This window comes from Chenopodium quinoa, unplaced genomic scaffold (assembly GCF_001683475.1).
Source record: "Chenopodium quinoa cultivar QQ74 unplaced genomic scaffold, ASM168347v1, whole genome shotgun sequence".
NCBI classification, from domain to species: Eukaryota; Viridiplantae; Streptophyta; class Magnoliopsida; order Caryophyllales; family Amaranthaceae; genus Chenopodium; species Chenopodium quinoa.
In genome coordinates, this window is record NW_018744311.1 from 154,769 (window position 1) to 159,799 (window position 5,031).

The window sequence follows — 5,031 nt, forward strand, 5'->3', positions numbered from 1 at the left end:
CCTTTTAAGGATTTTTCACCCAAATCCTTGGGATTAACTTTTTCATTAATATATACCAATATACATGTGGCATGATATATTTACTTCACATAGCTTATATGCAATTGATACCAAGTAAAGTTTAGTAGAGTTGGTGGAGAACTCACCTAATCCCCACTAATAACAAAATGCTTGAGAAGTTGAGGATATGGGGATCCCTTACCTCTCCTTCGATCCTCAAATGTCGACTTGTGAAGCTGGCTGGCTGGCTAAATATGTGAAAAAACAAATAAGTAAAACTATACTTTAGTAAGGTTAGAGGTGATCATTGGGCGGGCCGGATCGAGACAAAAATTAGCCCACTTCTCGGGTCGGGCTAGAATTTTTGTGCCCAAAATGGTCGGGCAATGCGGGCTTTCGGGACGGGGTCAACTAAAAATGCGTAAAACCACATTCCCAAACCCGCCCCAAAAAAAAAAATCGTTCGGGCCAAAAAAACTGCCCAAAACCCGCTCTAAATCGGTCAGGCTAACTTTGATGAAGTCTAATCCTTCATCTTACCTTAAAAAAAATTACATACAATCGATATAGTTTTGGTAACTTTTTCTTAATATTGATTCAAACCACATACCAAGGTATTGTTTGGTTGACATGGGAACTAAATTTCCATAAAAAAAAAAAAAATTAAAAAAAAGAATATTCCTAGGAATTTTATAAACTTGTTTGGTGATATGTCCATTTTATATAGTGTTTTACCCCGTCCCTTGGTCGTTATTAGTAGTGTTTTTGGCTCTTTCGGACCACTTTTATTACTAATTTGTGTGTTATGTGTTTTCGTAGTTTTAGTTGTATTTTACAGGAAATTGCACTCTTGGAGCATTTTCCCGGGCTTTATGGATTAACTACGGAAGCTAGAAGGACGCGACCACTTTTGGAGCCCAGGATCGGTGAGAGCCGGTGATTAAGGGCTCGATATTGGGATCCCGAGGCATTTGGACCAAGTATTCGAGACCCGAGAGGAAATCCGAATTGGGCCGAGAAATCTAGCCCAATCGAAGTCCAAGCCTCAAGGGGAGCAAAGACCCGATCGGGCAACCTCTAGCCCGATCGGGCGCGGCAAACCATAGTGATGTGCATGCTAAGGAGCGCCCGATCGTGCGAGCATCTAGCACGATCGGGCAATGCTGCTTGGGAAGAACGCGAAGAAAAAGGCGTGCCCGATCGGGCGGCCCTTCGCCCGATCGGGCGTGCGTTTTTAGAAGACCTGATGATGTTTAGTTTTAATTCTTGTTTTAGAAAACGTTTAAATACGCTTTTGTACGGAATTTTTAGATGATCTTCTTTCTTAGACTTTCTCTCTCTACTTAGGATCTTTTCTCTCTCTTAACTCTTCTCTCAACTCTTGTTCTTAATTATTTCCATTAATACAGATTAGTTTGGTAACGATTTCTCTTCTCTTAATCTTATTTCCCTTCATCATGACTTATTTTATTGCTTTGATTAGTTTAGATTTAATTATGTGTGAGTAGTCTATTTCTAGGGTTCATGGGGATCCATAAATCATATGAAGGGGTAATTTATTGTTGTTAATTATCAATGCTAGATTAATTTTCTATTGATTGATTTAATTCTCTGTGACTAGATTTGCGCAGATCTTTTATACATGAGTTTAACAATAATGATTCGAGATTCGACAGATGAGAATTGATGTTTAGGTCTAGTTTCAATAGGCAGGTTAATTTATAAATGGTTAAGTCGAGATTCGAGAGATGAGATTTAATACCGGTAGATTAATTCTGTGATTGTAATACGTAGAGAAAGCCCTTTACAATCTGGTTAATTGATGCATTGATGATTGACTATTATTGATTATTGGTATTGCATGATAATTTCTTATTGCACTAGTAGAAAAATAGAAATTGGCACCGAGCAATGGCCACCGGTTTTTAAAAACCGGTGGCAAAAAAATGGTGAAAAATCGGCGAGATTATGAGGAAAGGGTATTGCCACCGGTTCAAACTGAACTGGTGGGGAAATTATTATTGCCACCGGTTCAAAACTGGTGGCTTTGTCTTTAAAAAAAAACCGCCCCTTCATAAACCCTAACCCTATCACTCTCCTCTCTATAGCCTCCCCTCCTCTCCCTTCTCTCTCCTGCTCTCCCCCTCTCTTCTCTCTCCTGCGATCTCCCCTCACCACTTCTCTCTCATTCTCAACAACCATCATCGTCGCCGCCATCTATCTCTCATCTTCTTCTCTCTCGTTATCTCTCTTGCCGTAGTTAGAGCTCAGTTGCAAAATCGAAAATCTCCCCTAAAACCATAAAACACAGGCGAAAGCTCAACAATGGCGGACGGGTCGAAGAATCTGGCGCCGAACGCTTTTCCCCGTAGTTTCTCTCTCCTCCATTTATGTAATAGCTTAATCTGACCTAATTTTTTGTGCAATTTTTGGTGATTTTGATTTGAATTTGTGAAATTTTCTCAGCGAAATTGAATACGAAGAGAAAACGGTGAATTTGATTCAGCGAATTGACTTCGCTTGGGCGTTGGAGAGAAATGCGAAGAACCAGAAGACGAAGGAATCATCTGCACTGTAAGATCCTTTTACTACGAATTACACTGATTTTATTCTGAGCTGAAATTAACACTATTACAAGCTATTTTTGGTTGTTTTTTCTGTTTTTTTTTTTTTTTTTGCCATTTAGCTGATAGATTTGTTAGTTGTTTGATAAAATGTATTGATTATTGAGCTTGAATCAATTTTAACCCAGAATTGTGGGAAATTTTGCTTGGTTTTTGCTGGATTTTGGTGGGTACTTAGACCTATGGATTAATTTTTGTTTGATTGAATTTTGGTCTAATTGTGTATAAAACATGATTACAGTTGCCTTAATTTGTGATGTTATGTGAATTTTGTTCTGATAGTATTTCCATAGTTGTTATGTGATAGACAAGAAAGAGTACTTAATGTGAGATTCCCATGTCCAGGAGAAATGATAGTTCCAATTGCTGAACTACAGAACAAATAGGTAGCAGATAGATAATATCACTTACAAGATGAATTACCTTGCTAATTTTGTTATTTGAAAGCTATGGTTTTATATTACTCTTGTTAATCTATATGCTTACTTGGTGTTGGATTGAAGTTGCATTTGTGGTTTTGTATGTGCAAGACTTACAAAGTTACACTAAATAGGGCCTGCTCAAAGTAACAAGGAAAAAGTAAAGGGAGGTTGGACCTTGAAAAACTTGATAGTTTTAGGTGTAACCATGTATATTCCTAATAACTTTAGGATTATTATCCTGCCCATAGATTATGACATTTGCAGCTTAGATTGAAAACTTTTAACCAATTTATTTTCAAGATCGTGCATTTTCTTTGTGAGCTACTATGTCTACAATGTTTCCTCATTTTTTTAGTAATAAAGTAATAAAGCTACTATGTTTACAAATTGTGATCACATGCTTGAATATATAGCTCTTATAAAAGAGATAAACAATAGAATTGTATGCTCTTGTTATTTTACAATTAGATCAAGGCATCTTTAGCACAATTTTTGGTGATTTTGAATTTATTTTTTTTTTGAATTTTTCTGCGATTTTTGAGTGATTTTTGTTTGGTTTTGTTGATGAAATGGTTCTAAGATTTGCTAGTAAAAGGTTCTAAGATGATGCTAATTAATGAAATTGAAATTACTTGGCAGAACTTAAAGTTTGAATAGCTGCAAAAACGACTAGACAACCCTTTGCAACCCCCACTACCTTGATGGCATTACACAGTCATTGTATTTTGATTTTTGCCGTTGAGACTATGAAGATCGTTGAATTGGTATGTGCTTCAATTAGTAGAACTTTTCTAATTCTCTGTGATTTATTGGTATTAAATACGGGCAAATTTATTAGTATATGTTCTAATCATTAGAGTATAATAAGCTGATGAAACCGAGCAAGTAGGATCTATCTTGAGTGTGCTCTTATATATTAAACAGAGCAAGTAGGATCTATCATGTTTATTTTGCCTTACTTCGAGTATTTGATTGGTTATACATGGTTGAATTTGCTTTTTGTTGGAAATATTCTGTGGTGCTAATTGTAAGGGGTCAAAATCAAATTAGTTTTCTGATAATTTTGACATTTGATGATGATATTTTTGTATTCTGATGTTGTGATTGATTCTTTGTTATTATGCATTATTATTGATGTTGTTGCGATATGCCTATGTGGTGTGATTGTGAGATTTGATTATTTCTAAATACAATGCTGATGTGATGTGCCTATGTGGTGCCGATGTGTCTTAGGTTTCTTAATTTTGAGTTTTGGTGAAAGAAGGGATCCTTAAGTATGATATGCATTTCTCTTGGTGCACTTGTGTTAATTGCTAATTTAAGCTACTTGCTTTTACTGCCCTTGCTGCCTGGTTTTGATATTATGATATATATATATGTTTATGTGCTACAAATACTTGGCACTTTAAAAGAGATAGAGCACTCCCTCATGAGCATGTTTGAATTTGAGGTGCCAGCTTTTTATTCCCTTTCGTTTTTTTTTTTTGGTTTTTGTGTTGACTAGACAGTCATGTAAGTTCATAATAATGGAGTTTTCCAATCTAGGACAAGAAAAGGAGGGTGGGGTGAACCATATGAATGTAGAGAGTGAAATTTCAGTTTGTGTGTGTAAATTCTACTTAGCTGTGTTTATTGCAATATGCATGCATTCTGTATCATGCTACCTTTATTGTGAGTGTGGTGTAGTAAGGACTGTATACGAAGTATATATTAAGATCTATTGCTTGAACAAGCTTGCAGGTCCACAAAGAGGGACAATTGCATTTATTGCTTGATTGGAGTGGTGGAGCATTCTAGATCAATGTCAGAGGAGGTGACAAAAGAGAAAATATACGAGGACTATTGGAAGATTTTATCTATACGCAAGGTTGCTGCTGCCTCGCCAAGGCTGTTACATTGGTGTGACTTAGCTTGTATTTAACAGTGACTAGTATTTTTTTTAAGTTTTTTGGACCAAAATTGTAATATTACAGTCTTTTTTTAAT

General features: G+C 36.2%; 1 long non-coding RNA gene across 3 annotated transcripts; it reads left to right on the forward strand.

The window, feature by feature from the left end:
- The first annotated feature begins 1,977 nt into the window (after positions 1-1,977).
- LOC110695879 lies at positions 1,978-5,031 on the forward strand. 3 transcript variants are annotated; one of them, XR_002506221.1, is made up of 3 exons: positions 1,978-2,368; positions 2,467-2,574; positions 3,686-4,634. It is a non-coding gene; the product is annotated as an uncharacterized LOC110695879 (long non-coding RNA). The 3 variants fall into 3 exon arrangements; XR_002506220.1 differs by lacking the exon at positions 3,686-4,634 and adding an exon at positions 4,780-5,031 and having other exon boundaries at positions 1,980-2,368; XR_002506219.1 differs by lacking the exon at positions 3,686-4,634 and adding an exon at positions 4,787-5,031 and having other exon boundaries at positions 1,995-2,368.